The sequence below is a fragment of the Parasteatoda tepidariorum genome, chromosome 5 (assembly GCF_982258835.1).
Source record: "Parasteatoda tepidariorum strain Cologne lab strain chromosome 5, Ptep-v5.0, whole genome shotgun sequence".
NCBI lineage: Eukaryota > Metazoa > Arthropoda > Arachnida > Araneae > Theridiidae > Parasteatoda > Parasteatoda tepidariorum.
In genome coordinates this window covers 78,940,703-78,957,501 of record NC_141759.1, presented here as the reverse complement: position 1 = coordinate 78,957,501, position 16,799 = coordinate 78,940,703, and the positions used below count along the sequence as shown (strand labels likewise).

Here is a 16,799-nt window from a genome sequence, read left to right as displayed (position 1 = left end):
AATTGAATTTATTAAACCAAGAATCACAATTAATAAACTACCACTTGAAAATGATTGTTCCCTGTCCGGAGCAAGTTGGCATCTCTGTGTATATAAATAAAACTATTTTTGTATGTTCTATATTGCAATAATTTCCTCGAACCATTTAGTAACGATAATAATATTTAAAAATTAATAATCTACTCGAATTATGTGTTTCTAATAATCTTGGCTTCACCGGTCACCGGTGACCCCCATGGCATTCAACGTGTTAAACAGCTCCAATTAAAAATACAAAGTTTTATAAATCACATACAAATTTAAATTTAACACTGGCATCTCTGTGTATATAAATAAAACTATTTTTGTGCATTCTATATTGCATTAATTTCCTCAAACCATTTAGTGACGATAATAATATTAAAAAAATTAAAAATCTACTCGAATTATGTGTTTCTAATAATCTTGGCTTCGCCGGTCACCGGTGACCCCCATGGCATTCAACGTGTTAAACAGCTCCAATTAAAAATACGAAATTTTATAAATTTAAATTTAACAAAAATTTGGTTTTAGTTTTCGAAATTTAAAAAAAACTATTGTAAAACACGAGAAGTTTTTAATTAATTGTAAAACACAAGACGATGATACGATTCAGTTTATGAGAAAAGGTACGGACACTGAAAAAACAAAACTGCTTTGACACTTTATCAAAAACACTCACGGAGAATAATGCATGCCTTTTGATTAAAACTGGTTTGAAGAATGCAATAGCAGTTACATGGATGATTGGACTTTCGTTCGGCGATATTCCCCCTCCCCCCCCCCTTTATTATTGTTTTTTTGGATGTGCCTTTTCAGCAAGAAGAGAGACGACGATGTACACACCTCATCGATCATCCGGGGATGTTCAATTTCAATATCAGATATGCATCGCTTATTCTCGTATACTTTTCGAATAAATCAAGAGAATAAGAACAAATAAGAAAAAAGCTCCAAGTGATATTTAAAAAATATATATATTAAGATTTCTCTTGGTACAAATCATAACGAATTGTGCATACCATCCAACGATTGAGAACTGTGCGAAATATTTTTCTTAGAATGGTAGCAAACTAAAGAAGAAATTTTTGAAATATATATGAATTTTCAAAACGTTTATCAGAAGTTAGGAAGGTGACCTTTTGGTCAAACTGAGCTTCTAAGTATTTGTTTATTCAATTTTATGTTGTGGCTGATGAAAAAATCTTTAAATTCCAATTTTTATAACATTGGTGCATTACCTTTACTACCCCTTGGAAAAAAAATTATTTTTTATTCTGAAACTACAGATCCGTACAAAAATTTAAGGTATTTCTTAGGTTCATTTGAGGTTGTTTTGAGGTGTTAAGGTTGATTTAAAATTGACTTCCAAAATAACCTTTAAAAAATCAACCTCCGAGGGCTTTTAACCAAGGTGCATTAAGTTTTGCATGTTTTATTCACACTTATGGTTGTTTTAAGATTGATAGAAATCTTCCTCATTATTTTTATTTCTTTTTAATAATGGTCGAATTGTAAGGTATACAATTTTTTGCAACATTTTAAAGAATATTATTTTACATGGTAAAAAACATAATGTGAGCAAAACCGGTTGAATAGTTTTTGAGAAATTGAAATTCAGAGAAGTATTCGACCAATTTTACACAAATTTTGTATTTTGCTGTGCAAAACTACATTCTTTAAAATAATACAAAAGTTTGTATACCTAACAATTCAAAAATTTTTCTACCATTATTAAATAAAATAATAAAAAATAACAAATATTTACTGAAAATTATTTTTTGATTGAAATTATTTGTGGATAAGCAAATTTTATAATTGTGTGCAAAAATTTTTCAATTCTCAAAAAAAAAGTTCTTGTGATAAAGCGAAATGCGCAAAAAGTAAATTTAACATTTAAGGACCCAAACTTTAGAACGCTCTCCTGACCAAACTATTGGGACAATATTTCCCAAATTACGACTTGCCCCTATAGTTTGGGAGTCAGAAATCCGTATAAGTCGGAAACTCTGTATTCAAAGAAAGTATGTTTTTGTGTCTGATTTCGTAATTCAAAACATCGTCTGCACTTCTTAATTAGCATAATGGATGTCACCCCCTTGAGCCATTGAGATTGAGTCCCAGAACATGAAGATCCAATTTATTTAAAGACAAACAGACCAAAAGTTATGCAAAGTTATTGCTAAAAGTTATTAAAGTTATGCAAAGTTATTATTTGGTCTGCAAAGTTATTGCAGACCAAAAGTTATTGAAAGCGGTCCATTTATTTATTCTGCGCGCTCTGTGCATCTTGTTTTTTTTACACTCCAAGGAAACAAGTATATTTGAGGTGAGAATATTTTCATGCATAATTAGCTTGTTTATGTTCTATACGGCTCCGTGCCTGTCTTTCTGTTAAGTAAGTAATATTCAGTGCAAGAATTGAAATTTTTATGAGAGAATCTTTGTGAAAGAAAAAAGAATATGTCACTTAAGAGAATTGATGCTTGTCTTACTTGAAATACAATGGAAAGAACAGTTCATAACTTACACGAATCCCCATTTTAATAACCAATCAAGGTCGAGATTTCCGCACTACGTCACTTTCAGACATCCCATTATTTTTATGACATTTCTATCATAATTTTTACGTTCTTTACTATTTTGCAGATATTACCTTCATATATTTAAATAAGATTCTTTTATTACATCAAATCTCTATTAAATGAATAAAATTTAAATGAATTAGTGAATTTTTTAATCTCTAAAAAAGTTATTAATTTTAAATATGGTCTGATGATTGAAACGAATTCTTTGTAAATAATTTACATATTATGTAATTCCATTGAAAATTTAATTTTATCATTTTCTTACTTAGCATCTTCTCAAAATTTACTTAAATTATTTCGCATTCGGAAGTTCTTTTTTCCTCGTTCCATTACAATGTTATTATATTTTACAAAAAGCTTAAATAAAAAATTTAATTTGATCTTTTAGACAAAACCAGAAACACACGCGATATACTTTGACTATACAGATAGCAATGATGCTATTCGAAACAAGGTGTTTCAAATCTTTTTTTAAGTTAATAGTTTCGTTATTTCCTTATACTTTCAAATAAAGTAATTTTAATAGTCATAATGTAATCATAAAAGAATTATTCAACATCATTAATAACAATTTCAAATCCTTGCTAATTTCGTTTACATTTTTGATTAAATTAGTTTAAAAATAAATGGATATAGAAAGATGAAATAGAAAAGAATTGAGGGTTAAACCTACCAGTTTATTTATTCAAGTTTATTATTATCCTAGTCTTATTATTATTCTTATTCTAGTTTATTATTTAATCCATTTATATGTGCATATGCATACATTATGCACGAGTTCTCTGATAAAAAAATAATTTTTTAAACAATAAAAACTTACTTAACGTGCGTTAAATGCAAACTGAAAAATTCAAGGAGTAATGAACTGAATTCAAAACGTTTAAAAATCTAAATAAAATAATATGTAACAAGAGTTTACACTTAATTTAAATAAAACGATCTCGCAAAAAAAACTATTAATTATACTTAATTGCCTGAAGATACTTGTAAGTCTGTGAAACTAGTAGCTTCCGTGGTTGAAAAGTTCATCGCCAATATTAACTGACTATAAATCACTGATCAAAAAGAAAAGGAAAAAAAAAAGAATAAATTGTTCTCAGGTGTCCTCATAAATTTCGCCAAGCTTTCCTTTCCCTTTGTAAATCGAAAGACATAAATAAGGGATTCCCTCTCTAGAAACATATTTCTTCTCGCCAAAAGAAAACGTTTTTATTTTGAAAATTGAAGAGATTAGGAAAGAATTTCTGTTGATAATAAATTACACCACGTGTGCAGAAATTATCTCCTTTAATCAAGATCAATATTCATCTGACGTAGTCGAGTTATTGGCGAGCAGATAGTATTATAAAAAAATCGCCGTTTCATGGGCTAATTTGCTCGGAATGAATGCGAAAGTTTGGTATTTATCTCAAACAGCACCCTACAATATTTTCCATTAATCAACTCAAGGTGAAAGTTAGGTTAATAGACAGATTCGAATGAACACTGCATAAGAAATCAGAACTAAAAGTTTGAAAGGTTCGAAAAAAGTATGGATAAATATTCATTCCTTGTTAAATTATTTTTTGTGAAATTATTTGTAGTGGAATATTTGCGTAATTATTCGTTGGTTGTGGGATCATAAATTATTTTTATTGGGTGTTGATTGATGGTTAATATATTAACAAAGACACTGCGTGAGTTATTAATTTTTCAGATAGTTGTAGATAAAGATATGATGGTTGTAGATTGTAGGTGCCCCCATAAATTTCTCCAAGCTTTCCTTTCTCTTTGTAAATCGAAAGACATAAATAAGGGATTCCCTCATTTAGAAAAACATTTCTTCACGCCGAAAGAAAACGATTTTATTTTGAAAATTGAAGAGATTAGGAAAGAATTTCTGTTGATGATAAATTACACCATGTGTGCAGAAATTATCACCTTTAATCAAGATCAATATTCATCTGACCTAGTCGAGTTATTGGCGGGCAGAAAGCATTAAAAAAATTGTCATTTCATGGGCTAATTTGATAGGGAACAAATGCAAAAGTTAGATATTTATCTCGAATAGCACCCTAAGTTGCCACCATCATGAAGTTGGTCTAGAAATTGGTGAGCCTTAACCCTTTCGCGCCGACTGTCACAAATACGTGCCAGCATAAAACCGTTTCAATCAGGGTAAAAAAAATAGAACTGGTAATCAAAGTATTTCTTAAACAGTTTATTTGTGGGCGAAGTTATAATTGTTTGATTTATTTAATTCACCATTACTTTGTTCAAAATAAAACTATTTAGTTATACTTTGAATTAACATTGATTATATATAAGGGCCATTTAGGCCTCAGATGCCCAGTTCTAAAACAACGAACGAACATTGATTATATATATGATTAAACTAACAACAATTAAAGTAGAAGCAAAGTAAGTCTGTCAAATTAGCAACGACTGCATGTAAGTTACCGTTTTTTATTTAATTACAACTTGATTCTGATTTTGTACGAATGCTTTTCTGAATCACCCGCCCCCAAGGTGTTAATCTGGATGAACTTTTTTGCTGACTACTGCCTGTTGCGTTACTTTTTATAAAACATTTATTGAGAAATTTTATTATAAATACATAAATATTATTTATATATTATACTACAATGTTCTTTAAAAATAGAATAATAAACCATAGCTGAAAGTCCGAGCAAGACGGAAAAGATGAAAAACTGGTAAGAAAGACATTTTATTATTGCATTTTTTCCGTGAAAAATAAAATATCTGTAACTATCAAGATTTCTTTAAGATTTTAACATATATATATATATATAAATCTGCTTCTTTTCCATGATAAAATAGATATTGGTGAATAGTTTAAAAAAAGAATAAGTAAACTCCTTCCGAAAACTTGCAATAACTGAAATGGTTTTACTACCAGCCTTTTCTCTTTTCCGTCTCGCTTTCACCCCTGTAATAAACTAAAACCGTTTCGGTAATACTTAATTTTGACGGTAATAGTTCCGACAACGAATTTCAATCAAACCATTTGAAACATTTATAAGACTCAAGTTTGTAAGCAAAATGCAATACTACTAAAATGTGTACTAGTTTATTTTTTATCATAACGAATGTGATCTTTTCCTTGCCAAATACAGGCTAAAAAAAAATAGGTTAAAAGATCTATCTATCAATCTTTTACATTAAAGAAAGACTTGAAAAAGAAGTTCCCAAGGTGGAGTTCCGCAATAAGGCCCTCAAATCGCATCCATTAAGATCGAAAGTAGAAATTAAACGTACAAGCCAACCGTAAATAGATTTCTTTCTTTTCATGGGTATCCCAAACAAAAACTATTTTTTTTTTCTCCTTTCACTGAAGGTAAAGGGGCAAAGAATTACCCTCAATCTCTCTGACAGGTGGTATATGTATTAAGAACCACAGTGTAAGAAATTGGCGATGCGAAAATCCGGCCAGCGATACATTTCGTGCCTAAAAACATCTTGAAGAGTTTATATATCTTTTTATTTCGGTGCGGATGAGCGTGTAATATTCATCCGTTAGGATGTCCTGTCCACCCCCACGCACAAAAAAAGGACACCAAAAACGTTAGTTTGTGCTCACCACGCGAAACTGATGACACCTGTCTTAAGAGCTTTAAACGCATCAGATATTTTAGTTCTCCAGTCTTAATGAATATGGTATTGTTGGACTGTGTTGAAATGGCCGGGAAAATCAGGCGGTTCTTACAAATGAAAAATAATAAACAATGCCAACTTTTACGATTTTTGCTAGAGACAGTTCATATAGTTGTAATTGATAAGCAGAGTAAGTTGTAAGTAATTTTTTTAAATATTTTGTCTGACGTTTTTTTTTTTTTTACACTTATAAAGCATAATTTTCAGTGTTCTTAATTTTAATTCTCTATATTAGGGTTTTTAAAAGAATTTTAAATTAAATTTGCACAACAGATTGAACCCCGGCAAGAAAAGTGACACAAGTTAAAAAAAACAGCAATTTTGAGGTTATATCAATAAAAAATATGTCTGAAATGCATCATTAAGCTTAAAAAGTGTCACATCCTCCCAATTAATCCAGCTGAAGGCAGTTTGTGTCAGTTTTGTGTCTATTTCAGAATAAGTTTTATAGTATTCTTTAAGTTGATTTTTCTCGAATGCTGACACTGACCTTGCGGGGTGCGATATGTTAAAGCAGTGCTTCCCAAAGTGTGGTACGCGTACCCCGCAGGAGTACGGGAACTTCTCAGAGGAGGTTCGCGTTCGTATGTGAAATATCTTACAACAAACAAAAATTTCAAAAAATTTTATTTAAAAACAAAGCTAGCCATGAAAATTTACTATTACGGATTTTTCTATTGGCTCTTTGCGGAGTTAACAGTTAATAATTGGTGGTGTCAACAGCCAATTGTGATCTTTAACTTTTGTGTAATTTGTTTATCGTAAAAAATACATTCATTTTTTTATTAGTGGTACACAGCGTTACAAAAAAATTTGGAAAGGGTACACAAAAGCATAAAATTGGTTACCGCTAAAAGATATCGTTCGTCAAAATTGTAAGAGCTGGCAATACATTTAAAATAGCATTTTATCAAATCATATGAATGTTTGATTTATTTTATCACATTTTTTTAAACCTATACTTCACTTTAATAAATTTCTGAACTATTTATTTTTATCCAATTTTTTAAATTTGTACTTTTAACTAAAAACGTGAAACAATTTAAATGTTTAAACACGTAATTTTAGACAGCAAAGGATCGATTATTTACTCGTGGAATAACAGCAATGCGGTTTACTTATGTTTTTACAATAAAATCTTGAGTATACAAAATGCTGTTTTTAAAGATTACTAGTCTTTTGTACGATTTTCACGATTCTTTGTTTGAGTTAGATCCTTTCAAACGATGTTTTGCCTAGGTGAAATTCTGCTCCATGATATTTTGACTGCATGAGATTTTGTCCAGGTGAAATTTCATCCAACGATATTTTGTCGGAGTGAGGCCTTGGTGGGGGGTGATTCTCTTTTTACACTTCTCCTTTTTCTCAAAAATACGTCTTAAGCATTTCCTCTCAAAAACTGCTTTCACTATCTCACAATAAAACCCCTTTAGCTATCATTAAAATCAAGTTAATTTATGCAAAGCAACGAATGTATTAAATATAAGAGATTCAAAAACGAAATGAATTCTGCCATTTTACTTTTCAAATGGTCCGCCATCGCTTATTACCGCATATGAAATTGGCAAATTTTATATAAACACTAATAATTGTGCTGATAAATCCGTTTCGGTATTTTATCAAAATATTTTGATACAAGCATGTGATTTTTTCTCTTCAAGAAAGAGTAGAATATATTATTTAGGAAACCCAACGTCCCGTGACAAATAACTGTATTGATTGGAGTGAAAGTCCAGAAAACCGTAGATTATTATCCGCATTTAGACGGTGAAAAAAAAAATGCGAGAAAAGAATGCAAGAATGAACATAACAGTCACGTATGATACGATATCATCATCTAAAGAAAACAATTTAATCCAAGAATGAAGCGTAAAACTTACAAACATGGTTTGTATACCAAAATTACTTTCACTAGATGGCTTCGTTCTCACAGAAAATGTCTAAAAAAACGTGCAATATCGGAATTTACCAATTACAAGGATTAGGATATATATATATATATATATATATATATATATATATATATATATATATATATATATATATATATATATATATATATATATAAACACAAAGAATAATAATAAAATAATATAGAATCGAGAAACTATTATTGGGGAAAAAGTAAAGGTCTTCATCAGGACACATCCTTCACTATAATTAAATGCGATGTTTCTGAATAAAGAATAATTATCTTAAGATAATTTTTAGTTCGGTATTTTTTTTCCGTCTGAATGTACTAATTTTTATATAGAACGTATAGGCTTATTTCCATACATATGCACTTGTCTGCTTCTTTGAAAATACTAACACATAAAAAAATTTATCACCATATCGTATCGCATCAGAAACTGAAATGTATTCTCACCTTCTTCCTACCACTCCTTACGTAGCAGATAAGTGGAAAAATTTAGTATTGCCTTGAGAAAAATTCCAGGTTATGAATAGATAACAAAATTGCACAAAAACTGCAGCTTGCAGAAAGAAACCGATTGCAGATTTGAAATCAGAAATGAATCTGTTCAAGAATCTCATGCAACAGAGAAAAAAATGTTCCGAAATGAACTCCGTAACCTTGTAATTTTAAACCAATTCAGAAGACAAGGAAACTCCTGGATCAGTACCCCTAGTGATTTTGATTTGTTATGGGAACATGGAGGACTTTGAGACTCGATAGATTTAACATGCATCAGTCACCATTTACGACACTTCTTCGGGGAGTTATATCTACAACTGCCAAAGCAACAATATATTATCTACAACTGCCAAAACAACAATATATTATCTACAACTGCCAAAACAACAATATATTATCTACAACTGCCAAAATTTTTTAACGGAAAAAATTTTAATATTGAATTACTTCTTCCCCGAATTCAAATTTTTTTAACGGAAAAATTTAAATATTGAATTACTTCTTCCCCGAATTCAAATTTTTTTAACGGAAAAAATTTAAATATTGAATTACTTCTTCCCCGAATTAAAAATTTTTTAACGGAAAAAATTTAAATATTGAATTTAAATCTTCCCCGAGAAAAAAAATGATAGCAGTGAATTATCTATTGTTAAGAATAGATTTACTCCTCCCGAAAATTATTTATTATTGAAATAGTTCTACTATCAGTATTTTCTCTTTTCCGTCTCGCTTTCAGGCCTGCGTGTAATAAATCAAACAAGAAATATTTTAAAAGACAGAAATTTCAATGTATTTGTTTAGTAAGTGAAGACTTATAACACAATATCCAGACAAAATATTACGTATATGAAACATCACATAAACTGAATGATGCGTTATACGAAATATCGAACACGTGTGTACACAAAATATAGGATCTAGGACTTAATATTGCTTATGCAAAGTATATATAGCGCATAAAAATACATTTATTTACTATAATGTGGACGAAATTTCTTATGATGAGTTTATTTATTCTATGTGAATTTCTCTTAAGAGCAGATAATACTGGGTTTTGTTTCCCTTCCTTTAGAATATAATTCAGAACTAAAAAAAAAAAAATATGAAACATAATACAATAAATTAATATAAGTGAAATACTTCAAAAAATGAAAGAATAACAAAGTAGGCAGTTTATCATTTAAAACAAATTGCTCGTGGTAGTGAAATATTTCAATTTCCTTATTAAAATTCAAATATGGTAATAAATTTTTTTTAAATTACTAAAAAAAATAATAGAATAAAAGCGAAGAATTTATAATGTTTGCTTAAACGTTTAATATACTGAGTGAAGTTTTAAAGAAAGTTGCTTCGTTCTCCTTATTTGTCTGAAAATAAAATTTTTCCATTTTCCATTTTTTTTTATGTTTGGCTTATGCGCAAGATAAAATTTAATGAGTTTTTTATAATAACACTGGCAAAAAATTATTACTTTAAATTTTATAATAGTTTCGAAATAAATAACCATTATTATTATTTTAATCCCATTTTTAAATAAAAATATTATTTCCTATGACTCAGTTACCAAAAGTAAATAAATATTCTAAACATTTATGAAAATAATTTGCTCTTCATTAATTTTGAACGAATATTTATCACAACGGCTAACGCTTTTATTTTTCTTTTATTTATTAATTTATTTACTTTACATTGTGTTGTGGCAATAAGATGTGATTTAAAAAACGAAGTAATAAAGTTTACTTGCCTCTTTGAACTGATATCGAAAAACAATATTACGAAAAGAAAGTTGTTTAAAAATAACCAATATACAAAGCTGTCACTTAGTACGGTAGTTTGAGTGAAATTTCTTTCCAATGGCAAACTCTATGTATGCTTCTATGCAAATAATCTTGGTTTATGATTTTTTGTACAGAAAAAAAATTTAAATTTATTTATTTTTATTCTTATTTATTTATTTTTATTTATCTATTTTTGTTTATTTATTTATTCTTTTATTTATTTATTTATTTTTATTCTTATTTATTTATTTTTATTTATCTATTTTTGTTTATTTATTTATTCTTTTATTTATTTATTTATTTTATTTATTTATTTCATTTATTTATTTATTTTATTTATTATTTTTATTTATTTTTTATTTTATTTATTTTATATTTATTTATTTATTTTATTTATTTATTTTACTTATTTATTTATTTATTTTATTTATTTATTTTTTTATTTTTATTTATTTATTTGAAAAAAAATCGTTGGGAATGAAAATCTTTCGAAGAAACAAAAATCTTTTGCAGGAAGCAAAACTTTTTTGCAATATAAATTTTAGCTTGCCCACCATGTAATGACTTGGCAATTAATTTGACGAGTTCGTCAAGTTATTCAAGCCTTGTTTGGAAATTGTTCGATATTCTTAGGAAACTTTGATTTGAGAAAGCAAACAATCGTGCAAGTTCGCTATTAAAAGGTTAAAATGGTTCAAATGCTCAATAAAACCAAGTTTGAAATATTTAAACTGCTATTTTATTACGAATATTTTTGTTCTTTTAGGCAAGTAGTGCTTTAAAAAACCATTAATGAACAAATTACTAAAAGAATTATATGAAGAAACTTAAAAATTATTTTAATACCACTTTAAAACAAAAATTTTATTTATTTACTTTAATTTTAATTGAATGTCCACTATGAGTAAACATTTTGGTTGAAAGATATGTAAATTAATTGTTGACAGTTATCGACAAGATTTTCATAATGCAATGCTTGAATAAAGTGTAATTAGAGATTTCAGCGTTTTTGTTTGAATATCTTTTTTTTCTTCAAAATAGTATTTATAACACAACCTCATTTTTAACATTTAACTTGACTAAGTAAAATATTTGCATTTACTAAAATATATTTACTTTTTATATGCATATAAATCTCTGATTAAAAAAATTAAAATTAGTAACGTTGCACAACTTACATCAAATTGGTTTAAATGAATGCACATTACCGCGCATAAAATAGGCTAAATTTTCAGATTACTGCAAGATAAAAGTTTGGACGTTAATAAATTAACATAATTGAATAGCAACTGTTAATTTCTTTTAAACTCTGGCAATGCCCTCTTACCCCCCAAAGAATTTTTTTTTTATCTTGATTAATGATACTGCTGTATGTACAAAATCATTTTTAAAAAATTTTTCAACTGTATATAACAGTCCTATATTCACGTAAGCAACAGATAAATATGTTAATTTTTTCAGAAATTCATGGAACGAGTTAATAAACTAGTACTTTATAAATTTTTGCTAAAAATTAAAAAAGAAGAGATTTCACGTTTCTCAATGGTTGAATTGAATGTAGGATATTATCAAGAACGTGTCTATACTGCGCCAAATGTGAATGGAATTACGTAATAGTAAGATAACCAAACTATGTTCTTAACTAAGTTTGATACAAAAGAAGAGAAAGTATCACTGGGGTACACCAGGGTCTTAGGACTTACGTTTATCTGAACGAACTGCCGAGAAGGTGATACAAAAGTATCACGTTCTTTTTACGTTGTTCTTATTTCCTACTCTCAATATTCTGAATGAATAAATACCCTTTAATAGAATTTTACGTTGAAACTGCAAACAATTTTCTTCTAATGACAGTTAAGGTTATGGAGTAATATTTTATTCATGGAAGAAAATTGATTTAAAATAATTTTGACTACCATACCACTACATACAGATAATTTAAACATGTATACATAAAACGCCAAATAAATTTCCTAATTAGAATTATAATTTGTGTAGAACAAATCACTTACCTTCAGCTAATGGTCACCCGCAAGTTGTAAGGATGTGTTTCTTCAAATGGTTTGTCTGTATTTATTGTTCCCCGAATTCAAACAAAAATATATTATCCTTTTCACAGATGCTATGAGAATTAATAAGCACAAAACAATTTTTTCTGAAATAGTGATCACCAATCCAGATATGTTTATAAATCCAAACAACAATCACGAACAACAGAGTTGAGGTTTTTAACTTATGAGCAAGAAAATTCCAAAATAAATGTTGCGGAAATATTATCGCTTGAAATGTTAAAAATGTTTTTTCAATATTTTCCCGAAATAAAAACTTCCATTTCTTTTCAAAGCAGTTATTTTATGCCGGTTTAAATGTAATTATCATAAGAGGGTACACGAAAGAAAATCTTTTTTTTTTCTTTCTTGTTTATCAATACAAACAGATATATCCATCAGCAAACGATTTTGATAATAACGAAACAAACTAAGTCAGGTGACGCAAACTGTCAGGACAAATCTATTTTAAAAAGAAACACATGTTCTCGTAGAGTTCGCAATTTGAAACACAAAAGACAAAAAGGAATCCAAGGTTGTGCTCTTTGCGACCTTTTTCACTGTATGGGCGCAGCGGATATATATATAAAAATAAAATAAAAGAACATTAGTTAAAATGAAGAGCACTTCGATGCGGGACCACTCCGATCCGATCGCAGCAGTTAAATGCAGCAGCTCAGCATGACACCTTGTACCTGGCACAGAGCTGAGAAGGCATATGCTGAGCCTTCAGTCCGCCACAGGTTTACTACTCAACAAGTTCTTCTGAAGGCGGGGATGGAAATTGAGGGAAGAGTCACGTGACTCGGAGTGGGTTTACTCTAATGAGAGAGTGGTACATGCCCGTCAGAAAAGGGGGGGGGGGTCATTTGTGATTTTATGTGTATATTGTTTGTGTACGTTGCATGACCACAATCTTAATGTAAAAAATAATTTATTTTGACTGATCAGCATAAAAGCTGTCAAAAAAACTGACATATTTTACTTTCTTTCTTTCTTTTTTCTCATTGTCGATAAAATTGCGTGTAAAAATTAATAGAATAACGATTTTTTCGAGTGATTGCCGTTCTTGCCGATTGAGGAAAAAAAAATTGTTCTTCGACTCAATCAAATTTTCACAAATTTGATTTTACTCTTTAAAAGAACATCTAACTTTGATATAATAAAATTTATCAAAAGATTTTACGAAAATTAAACAATTATTTTTATGGAATAAGACCCTTCGTCATTTTTTAAAAAAAACTCTTTGTATCGCTTTTTGAGATATTGCAGTTTTTTCCCCCTCTAACTGAGAAAATAGAATTGCAATCGTTTCTTTCAGAGATTTTACATTTTCGAACTATTGCTGATCTGGAATTAAACAATTATTTCTAAGAAAATTGAGTAATTATTTCTAAGGAATAAAACTCTTCGTAATTTTTTAAAGAAAACTCTTTGTGTTTTAGGATTTACTCCTTTTTGAGATATTGCAGTTTGTTTGCTTTTTTTCGAGCTGATAAAATAGAATTATAATCGTAGTTTTCAGAGATTATTCTTTTTTGAACTATTGCTGATTTGGAATTGAACAATTATTTCAAAGAACAATTATTTCTAAGGAATAAAACTCTTCGTAATTTTTAAGAACACTCTTTGTGTTTTAAGATTTATCCCTTTTTGAAATATTGCCGCTTCATCCTTTCTTCTTTTTTTCTAACTGAAAAAGTAGAATTGCAATCATTATTTTCAAAGAATATTCTTTTCTGAAAAATTGCTGGTTTGGAATTTTTGATATTGCTGATTGCTTATTAATCGAGAAAATGAAATGCAAATTTTTTTTCGAATCAATCGAATTACACAAAATTTTATTTAAAGTAAATATGTATCATGAAATAGTGCGAATAATTTTTATACTTAATAAATAAAACTCGACGTCTTCAACTATATTATATGATAATAAAAAATTAATCTAATTTATCAGTTCAAATAATTCATTTGATAATAAATAATCAATCCAGTTCATTAGTTCCAATGGTTTATTTGAAAATAAATAGTCGATCCAGCTCGTTAGTTCCAGGAGTTCATTTCAAAATTAGCAAATCCAGCTCATTATTTCCAATGGATCATTTGATAATAAATGGACAATCCAGTTCATTAGTTCCAATAGTTTATTTGAAAACAAATAGTCAATCCAGCTAGTTAGTTCCAGCAGTTCATTTCATAATTGGTAAATCCAGTTAATTAGTTCCACTAGTTTAATTATGAGTAGTAAATCCAATTCTTTAATTCCAATAGTTTGATAATAAATAATCAATCCACAGTTTATTAGTTTCAATAGTTTGATAATAAATAGTCAATACAGTTCATTAGTTTCAATAATTCATTTGACAATAATTAGTCAATCCAGTTCATTAGTTCCAATAGTTAGTTCATTTGATAATAAATAGTCAATCCAAAGGCACACAGAATCCCACGAGCAAACATATCGATTGGTACCACCAGTAAACAGGAATATTGTAATGTAACATCTATGGACCACACAAAAAAACATCAATCAAAATTAAAGACCGGGGGGATAATTGGGACGGTGTTATGGGATGGGTGTTCTTAATTTTAAAAACAGAAAACGGACGAAAGTTCAGCACCATATTCAGCATAGTTTTTATAGTATATATCAAAACTTTTATCAGTGGTCCCAATTTAATGCCATCCAATAAATAATCCAAAAAAATTCATTGTGCTTTATAAAAATGTATATTGAAGTTGAAAACTTGTGTAAAATCGCAATATTATTATTGTTATTATTTTTGCGCCACCTCCGGATTTTGTATGAAAGGAGCACAAATTTTCACCTAAGAATCTCACCATTCTACAACAACAAAAAATCCAATCCTTTAAAGAATTACAGTAGTCCAAAGAACACGGAGTTTCAATCAATTTGGTAAAAATTGTATACATTTAAATAAATTTGAGACTTGATTATGCGTCAGAGTATGCAAATTAAGCCATTTATTATTAAAATTTGGAGCTACCAACTTAGTTTGAAATGACAATTATATTTAAATGCCATAAATAATTGTGTTCTCCGAAGTTTCTCAACTAAACCTGTTATTTAGTAACTTCATTTGTGTCAGCGAAACAGAAGTTAAAGTATCAATTACTGCCCTGATACCTTGCAATCTTCTTATCAAACTGATGACAAGTATAAGGGAAACATTGCGCTACAATTTTTAAATTTAAAACAGTTTTTTTTTTTAAATTCCTGTCACTGTAAATTACAGTAAAATATTAACTGGGTGTGGTTTTTTGTATGCCTAGTTTAAGCCTCTTATTTCGAAGACCAAGTGTCAGGCTTAATTAATTAAGTCTGCATGTCTCGCCGCAGGTACATGGTTGATACCTTAAGTTAAAGTTTTGTTTACCATAAGTAAAATTTCGAAACTTCCCAATTCGCTCCAGGTTTACCACTTTTCTCTAATTTTTAGATTTTGAAATATGAAGGTAGAACGGAATTTACCACAAACAGTTTCCCCGCGCTATAGCATTCTCCTTATGGCTCGAAGGCCCTAGGGGCCGTTCAAAAAGTACGCACATCCCGAAGGGGGGGGGAGGGGATTTGCTATTATGTACGGTTTTGTACGATGGGGAGGGGGGGAGGTATTATACAAAGTACGTACTTTATAAACATACACCAAATTTAAATTTGACTTTATCCTACACACTCCTTAAGTAAATATTTAATTTTATTTAAAACATAATTATTTTAATTTTTATGAAAAAGGAGGGTAGACTAATAAAATGTACGTACTCTAAGGGGGGGGGAGTAAGACCTTATGTACGGTAATGTACGAAGGGGGGGAGGGGTTTAAAATTTCTCCATTTTTGTGTACGTACTTTTTGAACGGCCCCCTAGCTTTAAATATGCTAATTAATTAGTGCAGATGATATTTTAAATTACAAAAAGTTTTTTTTTTCTGAACTTCCGTATCTTTTTTTTTTTCCGACGAATTTAGATTGTTGACCTTCAAAATATTTGGGGTCGTCGCAATCTGAAAATATGGTAATAATACTAGTTTTTCCCTTAATGCCAATTTCACTTTTCGTAGTATTTTGCTGTAGCTCGAAAATTTTTTAAATCATTCAATTATAAAAATCATTTCGATGAATTGAATTTTAAAAATCGTCCATCCAAAGACAATAATACCATAATTAAAATTATCATTTATTAGTAATTTAACTTGCGCTCGTAAACTAATAAATTTTCAGTTATTTAATCTGTTAAATAGTAAAGAATAAGACATTTTTGCCAATTTAAATGTTT

At 28.9% G+C, this 16,799-nt stretch overlaps 1 protein-coding gene across 1 annotated transcript in view; it reads right to left on the bottom strand.

Annotated features, from left to right (window-relative positions):
* LOC107450885 (uncharacterized) overlaps nucleotides 1-13,275 on the bottom strand; it is a 65,286-nt gene extending 52,011 nt beyond the window's left edge. Inside the window, exon 1 of the mRNA XM_087164372.1 lies at nucleotides 12,467-13,275. The gene's annotated coding sequence lies outside the window, so the exon portion shown is untranslated. The remainder of the gene's footprint in view (nucleotides 1-12,466) is intronic.
* Between the last annotated feature and the right edge of the window lie 3,524 nt (nucleotides 13,276-16,799).